Raw genomic sequence first — 16,756 nt, 5'->3', positions numbered from 1 at the left:
ACAAACAAACAAACAAACAAACAAACAAACGTGTGTGTGTGTGTGTGTGTGTGTGTGTGTGTGTATTAATTGTTGCAATTTGTCTTCTTCCATTCTTATTTGTGATAACTGTTTACATTATGAATGCCATTTTTTTAAATAGCTACTAAAATTAATTTGGGAAATGTAATGTTGTATCTATCAAAATACTTCTAATTTCTGACTTTTACTTCTTTTAACTGCACAGTATTATAAATAGTTATACTCCATTCAAAAAAGCAAAAACAGTTGGAATCCAAAACACCCTATAGATAATCTTGTGGGACAGAGGATTTTACAATGGCAATAGAACTATTTTATACTGGCAGTATAACTATCTTATGCCCCTTTGCTAGATTTTAACCCTGGCACTAGGTGTCATCAGAACCCAGGCAATCAAATCTTAAGTTAATTTTTTTATATAGCAGCGATATAGACTTTGTACATCAGTGTTCCAAGAAAACATGACTAATAACATTTGTTAAAGGACAGATTTTTATTCTCTTATCATCATGGCTTTTTGAACCCCTAGTCATAGACCAGAATTTCATTGCATGAGGTGCACTACAAACACAGAACAAAGAGCAAAGAGCCACAATCTAAGTATAAGGCAAGAGTCCACAGATGGATATAGCCAGACAAAGTACAAGGAAATACTGAGAAAATATTGCTCAGCATGCACACTCTTAGTCCACCAGAAACATGAGTACTGTCCACTTTTTGTAGACATGGCAAAAGTGTTTTTAAAAGGCCCCCAAAGAAGATCTACAACATGACTTTATGGTTGTTCATGGGGACTTCCTCCTAAACATGAGCAGCATGGGAGAAAACAAGGAGGTTTTTTTATTATTATTATTAAATAGGTGGATTGGGACCAATGTCATGCAAATCGGGGATGGGAATTATCATCTGGACAGTGACCAAGAAATGGTAGCTAAGGATGGCTTAAGCCGTGCAATAGAAAAGGGGGAGATGGTGGCAGGAAGCAAAAAGAACAATTTTTAACCCCTCAAAATGTTATGTTCCTGAGACCACTGATATTCCCTGGTAAGTAATGAGAAGCTGTTTCCTCTGTCCTTATTCATACTCCCCTTGATCATTTGCATTAGTATTGCTGTATGGCCAGAAAACTTACCCTGATAAAGTTTTCAAGCCCCATGGTAAAGTCTGGTTTATCAATATTATGTGAGACTCTTATGTTTCAGTGCTACTTGGGAATAATGCCACACAGAGAAAGAAGATGGAAAAAGGTGATGGGAATCTACTTCAAATTTCACATCCTTGCTCTCAAAAGCCTATGTTAATCAGTTGTTTCTGATGAGGTCTCTTTATGTTTCCACCCATCATACCTATGATACCAGCTGAGTTGGCTTTTTTTTTTTTAAGCTAAGCAAAGCATAACAAAATCTAACATGAATCTCAAGAGTTTTTTCACCATTTACTTGTGTGAAACTTCCAGTGCAGCCCTGAGGCCCACTCAGCCTCTTATCTAATGGTATCAGGAACCACCCCATGGTAAAGGTGGCTAGAGTGTAATGCTGACCACATCACTTCCTTCTCATGCTGAAGTGAAACAAATAGTGGAGTCCAGTCTCCACTGCCTCAATAAGCCTTAATGGCCTGTAAATGGGACACCTTTACTTGTGTGAAACATGAAGCCTTTTGCCTGCTGAATCTGATCAATTCCAGAATTTCAGAGTACATTCTAGGGATCCCTGGGTTGAAAATGAGTGGTTATGGAAAAACTGGAAGTGGGAAATGCAGGGAAATGAGAGAAATGCAAAATCTCTAAATTTGGTTACCAGAACCAGCATCTTCAAGAACCTCTGTAATGGTTTACAAAGCAATGTGATATTTGGTGGTAGCCATTAATACTTTCCAGCACAATAGTTTCCCTATTTCCCTCAACACACTTTGAAATGTTGATACTCAAAATAACTTATTTTCCAGACAAAAAGAAAAGAAAAGGGAGGAAAATGAGGGCACACAAAACCACTTATGTGGAAGTCTTATGCTAAGGGGGAAATGGAGAGGGTATGGGAGACATACACAACCTGTAGCTGCAGGAGAATGGGGTGGGAAGGTCTATGGTATGCGGAGAAGGAAGGAATAGGAGACATTCAGTTTTTGGCCTGGGAGGGAAGGAGAGGGAGGTTACCATGACATTGGAAAAAAGTGGAACCACACAGTCCCTCCTCTTCCTTGCTATCTGGCACAAAGTCCTCACAGAGAGCTTTAGGCAGGTACTTCGCTGCAGCTGAATCTGACTAATGTGGAGAAAGAAGATGCACCAGGGAACCAAACAAAATGTGCCAAAAATTCAAGCCTCAAATCTAGGTTGAAAAGGGAAGACTAGAAATCAAATCTAGGAGTAGTTTAAGGTGGATAATATGGCAGTCTTGCCTCTGGTCTGCCCCATTATCATGCGTTATCTAGTCTCCTTCTTCAAATGCTGAGTCTCAGGCCCATCCCAGAATTCTAGTTACTTCTCAAATAGACTATTTGGATGCATCTTTACAATACAGTACATTGCCATATAGAGATACCCAGCCAGTTCACATAGCCATATGAGCCATATGAGCTCCACCCAAGTTCGTTAGCCCTTCTGATAACCTGCCAGTGCAAAAAAGGAGTGAGAAGACTGTATTAATAATGCCAAACATAAACAGACACAACAAGCAAAAAATTGTATCTAAAGTCTCCATTAGCCCCAAACATTAATAACAATAACTTATTTACTTTAGCTTAATTTTAACTCTGGGCTCCTACCTGCTAAAATCTAAGCTGATTAATTTTGCTTTTTCTATCTCCTTCTAAAGAGCTATAACTCCACTTCCTCAAACAAAATATCCTTCCACAAACTTCTGACAAATGTTGTATTTTATTATAGGGAAAACCTTGTTGAGGGGAAAGCATATTACTTCATCCTTGTTGCTTCCTAATAGCTAACAGGAAACATCTGAGACCGTGACCTTCTCCTCTCCATCCTTCACAACCCCAACAAATGGCAGACACAGCTGGATTGAAAAGGGGTGGGTAAGTTTGTAGTATTAAAGAAAGATATCCTCAGAAGGAGATATTCTCTCATCCTGGGAACCTAACAAACTCACTGAATTCTAGTTTTATCTTCTAACTATTTTTGGAGATTTTTTTCAATATTGCAGTAAGTAAGTTTAGATTTATGTTTTCTATAACATGTTGGCTCACTCTCACCCCTTTCAGAAGATAGTTGAGGGAACAAAGAGACTATTAATATTTTACTTAAGCACACTAGCTTGCTAAAACTTTGAACTTGGCGATAGGTGGGAAAACTCTCCTAACCCTGTTGTGTCCTTTAGCTAGCTTCCAGAAAATCTAATGATCTTTTTATCTTGCAATGTCTGTTTCCTTTTATTTGAGGATTTTCTAGGCATCAAAGCAATGCTACCAATAGAAACAGAAGTGCCTCTAACAGTATTTATCTATATGTCTCTCTAAAGATCAAATCTCTTTATCTTGGATGTTGTTTTTCTAGGAACATAACTAAAAAAATTAAATAATTTTCTTATTATGGACAACTACATATTTTATATCTATCATTTTAGTTAGATTCTACTTGCAGGGGGTTTGCCTGTGTATACCTTCAGTCATACTGAAGAGTATTGTGGAACATGCGTAGCTAATACAGGTATAGGTATTACTTTAATACTAACTAGAAAACAGGATTTGCTTTGGAGGAAAAACTTGAATGGACTTGTGATGAGAATGAATGAAAGCTGCTGACAAGGAAGGGATGAAGGGTGGGTGACCCCCTGTTGTGGAATTTTGAACTTGTACTAATATAATAGACTTTAAAAGTTCAGCAATAACAAGTAATTGCGGTCATGTTTTCTACGTATGAGAGAATACAGGAGGGGAAAAAGGAAAAGGCAATACAACACTTGGTTGGGGAGGCCAGGGCAGAAGATAGTGTACAGGCTAATAAAATGTACCCAGACATCATCACCATGTCTGGAGTGATCAATTTATTTCTACTGCCACACAAGTCATTGCTAGCAATCCCTTGATTTGAGGATGATCTCTACCATGGCTCGTTGGTGGGTCTTGAGGTGACTTAAGATTCAATCCTTGAGCTACAAATCTGTCTGCAGAAGTTACAGATCTTTCCACAGGGGAGAGTAGGGCATAGGCTAGGATTTCTCTCCTTTTCCTTCCTCCAGTCTCTCTCCTACTTTGAGGACAAGACACTTTACCTTGAAGTGGGCTTTTGCTTGGTTGAGCTTGCAATGCTCTTGGAGTCAGTTAACAGCTAGCTCCTCCCAGCTCTTGCTGTCAGCAGTCATTTTCTTGAGTTACACCTTCAGTGTGTGCTTGTAGCATTATCTTTGGCTGCTGCGCATACAGCACTTGTTTTAGGAATCGAGTCAGGCATCTGCCCACAGTGCCTGTTCCAGTGAAATTAGTGCTTAAGGATCACTGAATCAATGCTGGTAACATTAGCTTCAGCAAGGATGCTGGCATTCGTGCTGTGATCTTCCCATACGATGCAGAAGATTTTACAGAGATATCATTGGTAATCTCTCTCCAGGCTCTTGGGATGACGATAGTAGATCACTAGCATTTCAGTGTGGGGATGATGACTGTGCTGTAGACCTGGATCTTGGTATCTTTCTAGAGACTCAATAAAAATATGCTCAATAAAATATGCTGAAGCAATTTCTCAAAGGAGGCACTTGCACACCAAATCCCATGCTGGATCTCCTCATCAGTGGTTGTTCTCTGAGAGAGGTGACTACCAAGGTAAGGGAAGTGCTTGACTACCTCCAGAGCCTTTCCTTCAATAGTAATTTGAGGAAAGGGGTTGCATTCATGGCCTGGAGCAGACTGATAGAGCACTTGAGCTTTCTTTATGTTGAGAGACTGGCCCAGTGTTTGGTAGGCTTTTGTGAAGAGGTCCAGTGTATTCTAGAGGTTTTCCTCAGTGTGCACAAGGATGGTGCAGTCATCAGCATATTGAAGGTCTAGGATTGTTGTTTTGAATACTTTGGTCTTTGAGCAAAAACATCACAGGTTGAAAAGCCCTCCATCCATAAGCATTCTGTGCCAATTCCAGATGGGTGGTAGTCCTTAAATGATAAAACCGGATAATGGACCAAAAAAAAAAAAAAAAAAAGAGAGAGAATGGAATAGGGGCAATGATGCAGCCTTGCTTGACCCCAGTTCAGATGACAAATGAATCAGTCTCCAATCCATTACAAAAAAACCCACAGTCAGTCATCTGGTTGTGAAGAAGCCTCAGAACCTTGATGTGTTTTTTTTCAGGGCATCTAAAGCTGGCCACTACTTTCTACGAGGCTTCATGGTTGATGGAGTCAAAAGTCTTAGTAAGATCAATGAAAGCCATATACATAGGGTGATCATATGGGACCATGGACATTGTGGGACACTGCCTCCCCCTGCCTGCACCCCTGCCCCCCACTCTCCCAGGAAGAACAGAGCCTATGGGGGCCTCAGTCATCCCCCCCCCAGCTCCACCAAGCCCCTCAGTGGAGGGAGCAGCCAGCCTAAGTCCAGCCATTGCCGCACGCAGATGCGAGCCCCTCTTGTCCCAGTGTCTCTGCCAACCTAGCACATCATGCCACCTTCCTGTCTCTGTCCTCCTCCTTCCTTCAAGCTTTTGTCCTTCATCCCATTTCCCAGTCACCTTTAGTACAGCCCTCAAAGCACATGGGAGTACTCAAAGCTGTGGATTCAAGGAGCCAGCACCACTTCCCTATGCTGCCAGGGGCATGGAGCTGCTGTCCCTCTGTCTAGAGAGAGCCTAGGCAAGCTGGCAGTGGCCAGTGCTGCCCCTGCCCAGCTGCAGACAGCTAGAGGATGCTGCATGGGGGTCCACACCATAGCCAGGGGCAAGATGAACATGTGGAGCTCCTCAGAGCCCCACTGCAGCTTCCCAAAGGTGCAGCTGGTCAGTGCTTATTGTGCAGCCCAGTCACATGCATGGGTGGGGCCAGGGCCAGAGCAGAGCAGTACCATGAGTGGCCTAAGCCTGTAAGACCCCACAAAGATGGCATACATCCAGGTAGGGCAGGAAGGGGTCTGTTAGAGGGTGGGGGGCTGCTCATGGGACACTTGGGAGAATGAGTTGGGGGCAACTGGGGCTGCCTAGGCAAGGATGCATCACCAGCTCCCACAGCATCCTGCCCTGCCTGAGCTAGCTAATGGGGACAGGGGCTGGAGCAGAGCCCAGAGTCACCTCCCACATAACAGAGGTCCCTGGGAGCCAGGTGGGCAGGAGATAGGGAGGGACCCCTGCTTCCCTCAGGGCAGGGGTCCAAGCCACCTTGCCCCCACTCAAGGAATCCCCGTCTTCACCTGGGATCTGGCAGCTGCTCCCTGGTCTGGACTCGGCTGGGCTGGGAGCTGGAAGTTGCTTGTGGAGTAGTCTGTCAGGCACATGCTGGTGGCTTCAGGTCAATCCAAGACTTTCGGTTCACCTTTCTCCAACAGCTGGGACACTGAGACAGCCTCTGAAATCTGGAACTGTTCCAGTCAATCTGGGACATATAGTCATTCTACAAGCTCAGATTCTGGTGTTGTTTCCAACACTTTTCTTCGACCAAGCAAGAAACAAAGATCATGCCAACTGCCCCATGGTATGGTCTGAAATCACACTGAAATTCTGTGAGGACTCTTTTACCAAGAGGTAGAAGACAGTTCAGGAGAATATGGGCAAGGATCTTCTTTCCTGCTATAGAAAAGAGGGTGATACCTGGATAGTTCCTGCACCCAAGCTTACTTACCTTCTTTCTTGAAGATGGTCATGATGCTGGGGTTCCTAGGGATCGCCTCATTGTTTCCAGTTTGAAGAATAGATTTGTAGTCTCAGTACTAGTTCCTTGCTGCCAATCTTGAAGATTTCAGTGCACATGCCATCCAGTCCAGTCACCTTGTTGTTGTTGGTTTCTTTTGATGGCATGCCAGATTTCTAGGATAGGAGGGCTGGCAAAAGATTTCCTAGACTGACTTACTTCTAATGCTTAATAAAATCTTTAAACAACAATTCTCCAACCAATGAACTAAGATAAAAGGTCTAAATTGCAAGAAAACTGGGCAAAGCAATAATTGTTTAAAACAATAATTTTGTATCTCCAAAAAGGAAGAAATGATTTGAGAACCCTATATACAAGGCTTATCTTCTGTTCTCACTTACAACACTGTCCTGTGAAGCTAAAGGACACAGCTGGTGTTAAGAGAGGAGCAGCTGCCAGAAATGTAGCAATTAAGGTAAACATATCTGAAGTGGGTTTTTAAATGCCCAACTGGCCACAAACACCAGATTCTCTAGGGGTTGGTGGTTATAGACTTGTAGAAAGCTGTATAGCCGGCAGATAATCTATTTCTGGACTTCATAATTTGGAGTAACCAGACATATAAAAAATTTCTTTGACCTGTTTTCTATAGTGGCTAATTGCCTTACCTTGTCACAAACTTGCTATGGACTGTAAGTTAATAATAAGACCCCTGAACATTTGTCTGGACCTATTCCTATGTTGTTTGAAAGCTTAGATGCGTGCCTGTTTATAATATTCAGATCTTGCTAGATTTTATAAAATGCAACCCTAGGTCAGTATCTTCTATGGGCTCTTTTGGTTTGTTTGGGTTCCATCTCCTACTCCTTTTCCCCCATCTCCCTTCCCCACACATCTTTAAAAGTTTCCAGGCCTTTTGGCTGCAAAAATACATAAAGTGATTGTAACCAGTACAGCAGGGTTTGGGGTTTTGTTTTGTTTTTTTGAGTATGTAGATACTGAAACAGTATTGATCTTACTGAGATGTTGCAAAAAAACCTAATAGTAATGTTTCTAGAGAAGGATTTTTGTGGAGTTTTTTTTTTTCCTCCAAAGACTGAATAGGATTTGGACTGCTAATTATTCTCTGTACCTTTGCGGATATTCCTCTGAAATTTTGGCCTAACTATTGATCAATTGCCACATCATGTGGGAAATGCATGAAACTAGAACTTTTCAGGTAGCGGGGGAAATTTCTGTAGGGAACAGGACATAGAGAAACACAAAGGAAGAACTGGAGAAAGACAAAGAGTGGCCATCCTAAAGATGGTCTTTCCATGAAAATCAGATAGCGAATAAACAAATTCAGATGTTCTTTTGCTGCATAAATGCTCTATTCCATCTTAAGTTTTATGTACAACTTTCCCACTTATGTCCATGGGGTTTGGCTGTGATTTAGGGGTAAGAAAATAGTCCTAGATGTACTGTCCTCACCTGTAAACCATAAATAAAAACAGACAAGATCTAATAGGAGAGAGATCAAGTATTAAGTACTGCGTGGTTACCTTGCTGGGGTAAGGATTTTAAGTGCTTAGAGATTGACCTAGGGTATGTGTATCTAAAACAGGAAACGTGTCTGCAAATATCAAGGATATGCATTAGAAAAGACAAAAACAAGGCTGCCATAAAAATGTTCAGTCTTCTGAACAAACAAAGCAAATAAACTGAAAGCAAACAGAAGCAAGATTACAACCTACTAGTAATGGATTTTTATAGTTTTATTAGTGCTACTTTGCCTAAAATAAAGCATTAGGAACTTGAGTATGTATGTCCTCACAGTGGAATGTTAGTGTAAAAAGATAACTTGTTGTTCCTACTGTGTGTTGACTGAGTAAGGAAAGATCATGCTGTCTACTGGAAACTGATAAAATTAATGGTTTTCACCTTGGATGAAATTCACCTGTAGCCTAAAAGGCCATCGGAGACCCTCAGTGCACAGCCTTTGGTGAGTGTGCTTGTGAAGTGCCTCAGAGAAATGCCTACCCTGCCTGTTTGCTCCTACTTAGTGCATGCAAAAGCCCAGAAATTAGGCACTCTAGCTGTTTTCGCATAGTCCCACGTGCACACCCAGAAGTACTCCCATGACAGGGCCGGAGTGCAGATTTAAGAACTCAGGACTACTTTAAGCCAGCTGGGCTGCATTATTTCCAGGTTTGGCACATGATGAAAAGAAGCAAGTCATTCCTTCTGTCCTTATTGCTTCTATATGAGTGTGTATAAGTGGCTGGAAAGATCCGATGACAACAGACAGCTCTAATAAGCAATGGGAGTCAGTTTTCCATTTGACTTCATCCCTAATATTTACTTTGGGAGCTAGACCAGATTTATTGCTGGAAAATCATAGTAGCACTCTAGAGACTCAAATAATTTATTTGCCTTAGGAACTGAAACAGAAAGCATTAGCAATACAAGATATTATACTGCCTTATGTGCCTCCATCTGACCTGAAGGGACAAAATCTCTGGATAAGACTACGTTTCACTCTTCATATAGATTAATTGTTGGTTACTCTTCTAAATACTAGTAAGGGTGCCAAATATGGCATGAAGCCATTAATTGGAAACTGATCTGAAAGAACCAATTTATTTCACATGGGATACAAAAGACCCATTGGGGTAAAGACTTTTGGTTCTACTGGCTTGCTATTAGAGCTGGCCAGGTGTTTTGTGGAAAAATTCTGTATTGTCAAACTGGTACATTCCCAGGGAAGGGTTAGTTTCAATTAAATCTGCATTGAGCAGTTTCTTATCTAGAAATACATAACAGGTATACTGTAGCTGTTGTGTTTAGGGCTCTCATAGTGAGCATCTATATATTCTAGTAAAGAGCAAAGTATGTTTTGAGTTCTAAAGAAGCTGTTAGTTAGCAAGTTATTTTTTCTTGGAAGAAAATAATAACCCAAAGTCAGCAGTAGATGTCTCCCCTACCTTAATTGAAGGGGCAAAAACTGATCTTATTAAAATAGTCTCTACTAAACTCACCAGTGTAACTGGGGAGGGAGGGGAGAATAACTGGGGCAGTACACCTGAGTGCTGCCTTTGAGGAGGTGCAAAAGCAGCTATTGCTGCAGCAACAGCTGATTGTACCACTATGATCAGCAAGCATAGCGGGAGCTAACACTGTCTTAGGTGCTGCATAGCAGCCCTGGAGACAGAGCTGCAACACTATGCCTCTGACCACTGAATGGCCAATGGCAGCTAGTTCAGAGTACAAAAAAGCATCTAGTTAAGGCTCCTTGTCTCATTTTTGTGCTGCTGCTACCTAAACTTCTGCCCTCTTTATCAAACCCTGTCCCTCTTCAGTTATTTCTAACTGCTTCCTTCATTTTTCTGACGCTCAGTGTTGGGACTCCTCTTATGCCAACCTTTTGCCTGGAGCAGTTTCTCACTTGTGTATCAAATTTCCCCTTCTACCTCACAGCTCCTTCTAAATGACAACTTATCTTGTGGAGTCTCCAAACGTTGTATTTTTATCACAGATTTATATTGTTAGACAGTCTGTGTCTTATTTGTTATTAAAATGTCTTAAAATGACTGAGCTTTTTAGGGTAGGGAATGTTATTTTGTTTCTTGCTGGGTTTTTTTTTTTCTTTTCTTTGTACTGAGTTAAAAAGGGTGTCAACCACTGTGCTATAATAGAAATTGATTTAGGGGGCTGGGAGGAGGGAAATATCTAGGGGACAATTCTAGATGCTGGTGGTAGTGAAATTGGCAGCTAGTCAGTTTTGGGGTCCACACAAACTGTGATTGCAAATGTACTCTTGATCAGCTGCCTGGCACTGATCTGGGATCAGCTTTTCAAATTTAAGATAAAAGTTTTGTTTCGGGGAGTCTGTAGATACCAGGTTCTTTACCCTCAACCAAGTCCTCAAACAAAGGTGCTTAAGGAAAAATTAGATTCCTATTGGGACTCTTAGAATCTGAAAATGGGTTTTTCAAATTAGACATCTCTCTAATACATGGCCTTGAATTTTCCCCACAAAGTAAAGTACTCTGATGTTAGTGGGAGCTTCAAGTACCCTGCACTATCGAAGGACGTGAAAAGCACTTACTGGTTAGTGAGGTGTCTAACACAAGGGACCTAGGTTTGAAAACCTTGGCTATAGTAGCAATTGTATGTCTTGTAATAATTGAACAAGTAGTATTCATATTCAAGCCATAAGAAGCCTAAACCCAATAAAAATAAAATTGGTCAAAAGAAAATAAAACTATATTTTTAGGAACCAAAAACCAGTATAACATGTTGTGTTTTGTTTTTCTATTAAGTGAGAGTGATTTCATGCTGGTGCATAATGCCATTCTGAACTGTGATTGAACAACAGTCCTAGTGGAATCAGATTATGGAGAAGAGGAAATATGCTATAATCACAACAGTATAACAATGTTGGGTGACAGAGAAAAGCAAAACTAGAAGCTTCTAAAGGGACTGATATTCTATAACTGTAATTTTTTCCCAGCTTAACCTGTGGAGGTCCTTTCCATCCCCACTTCTCTGTGATTCTATGAATATTAGCTTTAACTAACCTTTAAAAAAACAAAATTCTAGCTCATACTTGAGGCAATCCTCATCCTATAGATCAGATTAATTTTGTGTTCAAAAACAGATTACCATTAAGCAGTCAGTTTAAAATAACTGTATTCTGCTATTTTATTCAGAACAAATAATTTTAGTTTATCAGACATTTATTTTACTGGATTAGGATTATTCTGAGAAAGTAAGAACTACAAAGGTTTTGAATGAATAGCAATACATGTTATTGCATAAATTAGATCATGCAACAGATGATCTGAATTCAGTTACATTTATTTATTGGCAAGGATCATAATACATGAAAAAAGAGAGGAACAGTCCTGATAATCTAAAATGAGTTCACACCTCTGTGACATGGTACTCAAATGGGAGCCTCAACTGGAATTGCAAGCGACCATACCTAGGGTCTTGATGTGTGACCTGGTTCATAAAGGCAAGTATGCTTCTCTACATTTCTCCAGAATGGCTCTGTAAAGCAACGAGTTTCTATAGAAACTCCTTTTTGACATTCAATTTGCTAATTTTTTGGTGGTTACTACACTAGTAATTAGACATTGGCCTGCCTGGATCATCTTTCTTTTGTATGCTTCAGGTGACTTGATTTCTTCTTTCCTGTCAAAGGCCAGCAGTTCTCTCACCTTGTAGGAGGACAGACTGAAACTGCAACTTGTCCAACCGTCCCAGGATAAAAGTCTTAACCATGTTACAGCACGGACACGGCACAGATGAGACCAGGCACAGGAATGTACACTGAGACTGGGATAATCAATGTATTGGCTTTACGAACATGAGAACTGGGTCGGCCCCTAGGTTCATCTTGCCTAGTATCCTGTGTCACATGGCAGCAGAGTGGATGGAGGTTGGAAGGGAGAGAGAACTGGGCATGACCAGTGTTTTGTTGTGGTGGCCCCCCTCATTCCTCTCCCGCTTGCAGCCTTCAGCATCTGAGGTCTAGGAAGTCCTTATGCAGATGGTGAGCCCCATAACCCCTTGCTCAATAGGTACTGATGCCTTTTCCTCCAAGAATATGTCCTGTCCCCTTCTGAATCTGGCTACACTGCCAGCTTCCCCCACACCTGGTGGCAATGCCTTCCACGCTTGAATGTGAGACTGTGAAGGACTCCCTCCTCTTAGCGTTAAACCTATGGCCTGCTCCTTTCTCTGTGTGATCTCTAGTTTTCATGTGAGAGGGCCCATCATCGATCCCCATTGCCTTTCTCTTCTGCCCGTTCATGTTTCCTAATCCCGGCCCCTGTGCCCTCTCAAGTGTCTCTTTTCTAAGTTGACTCGCCCCTGCCCCTGTGGCCTCTCCTCGTGAGGGAGCCTTTCCCGGGGCGCAGAGCAGGGGCTCCGCGCGTCTCTCCCCGTGCCCCCGGCGGGCGGCAGCCCGGGCTGTGCTGGACTGGCTCGGCTCAGCGACGGCCCTTCGCAGGGGCTCGCAGTCCCCGGGACACGCGGCGTGACCCCCCTCGCGCCAGGTCTCCGCTGCCGAAGAGAAGCGAAGCGAAGGCGCCGGCTCTCGCAGCGGCCGGGGGGGGGGCGCCTGCAGTGGCGGTCGACGGGCGCTAGGGGCCGCGGCGCCCCCACGCCCCTCCGCGCGCTCTCCCCGCCCAGCCCCGCTCCGCCCGCGCCGGGTCACATGCAGCCCCAGCGCGTCCTCAGATGACCCCGGCAGGCGCTCCGGCCGCGCGGCGGGCTGGCTCCTGCCCTCGGCGGCGGCGGAGCTGGGCGGTCGCAGGGGTCGGTCGCTGTGCGGTGAGGCGGGGTGGGCGGGAGAGCGCGGGAGCCACCGCCCTGGGCAGGCGCGACTGCTCCGGGAGCCCGGGGCAAGCGCGGGTAGTCCTGCTGCCCTCGGCCGGCCCCGCCGCGCGGCTGTGCCGGGCCCCGGGGCGGGAGGAGCCCGCTCGGAGCAGGTTGGAAGCGGCCGAGGGCAGGAGCTCCGCGCGGGGCTGCTGGGCCGAGCGGGAGCGGGAGCGGGCCGCGCCGCGCTGCTGCCTGGGGAGGGCCCGGCTGGGCGCTGGGATCGCTCGCTCGTTCTTTCTTTCTTTTCTTCCTTCCTTTCTTGCTTGTTGGTTTTTAACCTGGCAGAATCGCGGGTGGCTGTCCGGGGCTGCGGGTGTTGGCTATTGATAAGACTGCGGAGTGTGTGTGTCCGTCCGTCCATGGAACACACAGGACCGTGTTGTTTGTACGTGTGTGTGCGCCCATCTGTCTAACATACACACACACACGTGTATGTGTATCTCCATGTGTCTAACACACCCAGGACTGTGTTGTCTGTACACGCATGTGTGTTCCCACCTGTCTAACACACAGGGCTGTGTTGGTTGTGTGTGTGTGTAGCCATCTATATAACATACAGACCCAGTGTATAACGTGCGTGCATATGTGTGTGTAGCCATCTATATAACATACAGACCCAGTGTATAACGTGCGTGCATATGTGTGTGTAGCCATCTATATAACATACAGACCCAGTGTATAACGTGCGTGCATATGTGTGTGTAGCCATCTATATAACATACAGACCCAGTGTATAACGTGCGTGCGTATGTGTGTGTAGCCATCTGTATCACACACATGTGTATATATAGCAGTTGTATGTGTATCTAGCTATATAACACAAGCAGACCGGACCATGTTGGATGGATGGAACAGATGGATACACACATGTATACAACGCAGTCCTCTGTGTATGAGTGTGATAGATGGATACACACAAACATATGTACAACACACATACAACTGTGTGTATGTGTGTGTGTGTGTATCCATCTATATAACAAACTCACATATGCACTGATTTTCTACTCTGGTTTGTCTATAAGATGCAACTCTGTCTTGCCTTTTATGTAAAAATTATTGAGGCTGTGCCTGTTGGATGCTTCTCTGAAATGAAATAATATTGGGCTCTGGTTTTTTTTGAGCTTGATTGCGTTCAAATGGTGAATTGAGTTGTGAACTTGTTCAGATTGCTTCAAACAACAAAAGCTTGTTTTAAAATGAGACTGCCAAATCCTGGATTTGCCCCGGGTGCAGGAGAAGCCATGGGCACACAGTGCAGAGGTGGCTGGAGGGCATTCTTCAACCCTGCATTGAAAAAACTTGTCTAACTTTATCCCAGCTATGCAGTTGGTCCTTGCTTGTCGCATTTTTCAGTTTGTGGAACACTAGGCAGTTTTTGTAGTTGTTACATATTGGAGTATGAGGGTTGCTTAACTTCTGTTTTTTTCCCAAAGCTCAGTTTATCCTTTCCTCCCTCTAAGCTTCTTGTTCTCCTGTTTATGTACGGTCCAGTGTTTGGCCTTGCTGGTTTGCAGGGTACTGAGGTACAGATTGCAGGGATGGACTTTCTCAAACAGTACTGTGGTTCTACCTGCCGATCTTCTAATAAAGAGAGGTGCCTAGTGAAAGCAATGGGTATTTGAGAGGGAGAGAGTGGCTTTATATTTAAATTTAGAGTACTTGAGAAGGACTGTGAAGTCTTTCTCTGGTGACTTTAAAAGAACAGTGGACTTCTATCTTACTCTCTCCTCTTTTTAGAGGTTTGGGGCTATGTTCCATCTTTTAGAACACAAAAAGGATTTGTATCCTTCCCGCTATACCATTGCCCTCCCTCACCCCACTGTGCCAGACCTCAGATGCACAGAGAAGAGATAGGGATGTTTTCCACTTTATGTGGAAGGGGAAATTAGAAATAGGAAGAAAGGGAGACTTTTTGTCTAGACCTTGTGAGGGAGCAAATGGAGCCTTTGAGGTTTACTTTTGTCTAAGGGTCATATAGGGAGGGGAGTAATGGAACTTGGAATTGAACACACTTTATCCACATAAAGTATTTCTTAATGATAACAGGTGCATGTATTTGAAAGATGATCATTCACCTTCTGGCATGTTTAGACTCTCTTCCCTCTCTGGAGTCCAAATACATTCATGGGATTTTCTGGATTCCTTGTGTTTATCCTCGGCAAGACTCATCTCTATCACTGAGCTCTTGGTATTAAGTTGCTCCTTAAAAGGTTGCCTAAGTAGTAAACAGTTTAGACTCTCTGGTTTTGAATTGTGCTTTACTGGGAGGCATGGTGTAAAGCAGTGTGGACTTCCTCCAGGTGTGCCCATTTTTCATTACATTGTGCCTGTCAATAGAGTAAAATCCTCCAGCTCCTTGATTTGAGCAATGGAATAAACTTTCTGATGCCAGTTGATTGGGCATTTAAGGTGAATAAGGTGATTTACCCATTTTAGATATTGTTTCATAACCTGCAAGTAAAAACTGATGGTTCACATTTTCAGGTGGGGAATAACTGAAGCAACATGTCAACAACCATAACAGTTGTATTTAGAGACTGACTCCCCTTTTTAAAAACCTAAAACTTACTTTCTGAAGTGTGAAAGACACTGGCATTCTATACCAGGACATACATACTAGCTACATCCAGGCCCTGAACTTGGGAAACAACAAGATACCAAAAAAGAGGCTTCTTTTGACTTCTGACTGGAGTCTTAAATGCTCTTCCAAGTCCCTCCTGCCATGGGATATAAATGCTGTACAACATCTTAAAAGAAAGACTAAACCATTACCTTTTAACCTAAAGTTTGCTTTTAAAAAATACTTTAAGTTACTTAAATTCTAATTCTTGTTCTTTAAAAAATGGATATTTTAAGGAAGTTAGGTGCTTAACTCCCACTAAACTCCTTTGAGTCCTTTAGAAACACAAACTTGACTAAATTATTTTGTCAGTCTGCTAGTCGAATCTACTGCCAGGTGCTCTTGTAATATTGAATATTTTAAGGAGCAGTTTTATTTCAAATGTTAGGGTGTCGGCATAGTGTGTTGTTTTAGTCTTTCCACAAGTAGGTGGGTAATTTTTGATGAGATAGTGTTTGTGTGTTTAAAATAGTGACTTGTGGCTTCTAAAATGCAGTTTCTGCCATGTTGTAGGTAGCTACCATAACTACCAAGGCTAATTTCCAAAGTTGATCTGACGCAGAAAAAGTGTGCAAAAATTCAATAGTAAAAATTTAGCGTGATGAAGTGAAATGTATTGAAAGAAACCTGATGACTCCAGTCTCCCTCAGGTTCTAGGACTTAGGATGGGAAATGTATGTTATCTGCAGCTTTAAGAATGTTAAGCAGGGCTAAGAGTTCACATTTAGAATCCTTTTTATCAGAGAAGCTGTCAACCCTTTTTTTCCTGTCGTATACTAGTTTTTAATATAAACAGTGATCCTGCAGCCAGATCTTGCACTGGCACTCCTCGGTTTGTCTCTAAGTGCAAGAGTCTGTGTGGACCGGATTGTTGGCTGGGTATTTTGGTTTGCATGCAAGATTTGGGGTGTTCTGCATCCTCAATTGCTGCATGAAATTCTGACATCTAAGA

The 16,756-nt window shown here is 43.0% G+C and overlaps 1 protein-coding gene across 6 annotated transcripts in view; it reads left to right on the top strand.

The window, feature by feature from the left end:
* The first annotated feature begins 13,029 nt into the window (after positions 1-13,029).
* Positions 13,030-16,756, top strand: part of SGK3 (serum/glucocorticoid regulated kinase family member 3) — an 86,267-nt gene continuing 82,540 nt past the window's right edge. For 3 of the 6 annotated variants that reach the window (XM_019498659.2, XM_019498660.2, XM_019498656.2), the window contains exon 1: positions 13,030-13,118. The gene's annotated coding sequence lies outside the window, so the exon portion shown is untranslated. Of the gene's footprint in view, positions 13,134-13,206; positions 13,292-16,756 lie in introns of those variants that run through there. The other 3 variants (XM_019498657.2, XM_019498658.2, XM_059724029.1) reach the window with 3 other exon arrangements.

This window comes from Alligator mississippiensis, chromosome 3, assembly GCF_030867095.1.
Source record: "Alligator mississippiensis isolate rAllMis1 chromosome 3, rAllMis1, whole genome shotgun sequence".
Classification (NCBI taxonomy): Eukaryota; Metazoa; Chordata; order Crocodylia; family Alligatoridae; genus Alligator; species Alligator mississippiensis.
The sequence above is the reverse complement of the archived record's forward strand: the minus strand, read 5'-3'. Positions and strand labels throughout refer to the sequence as shown.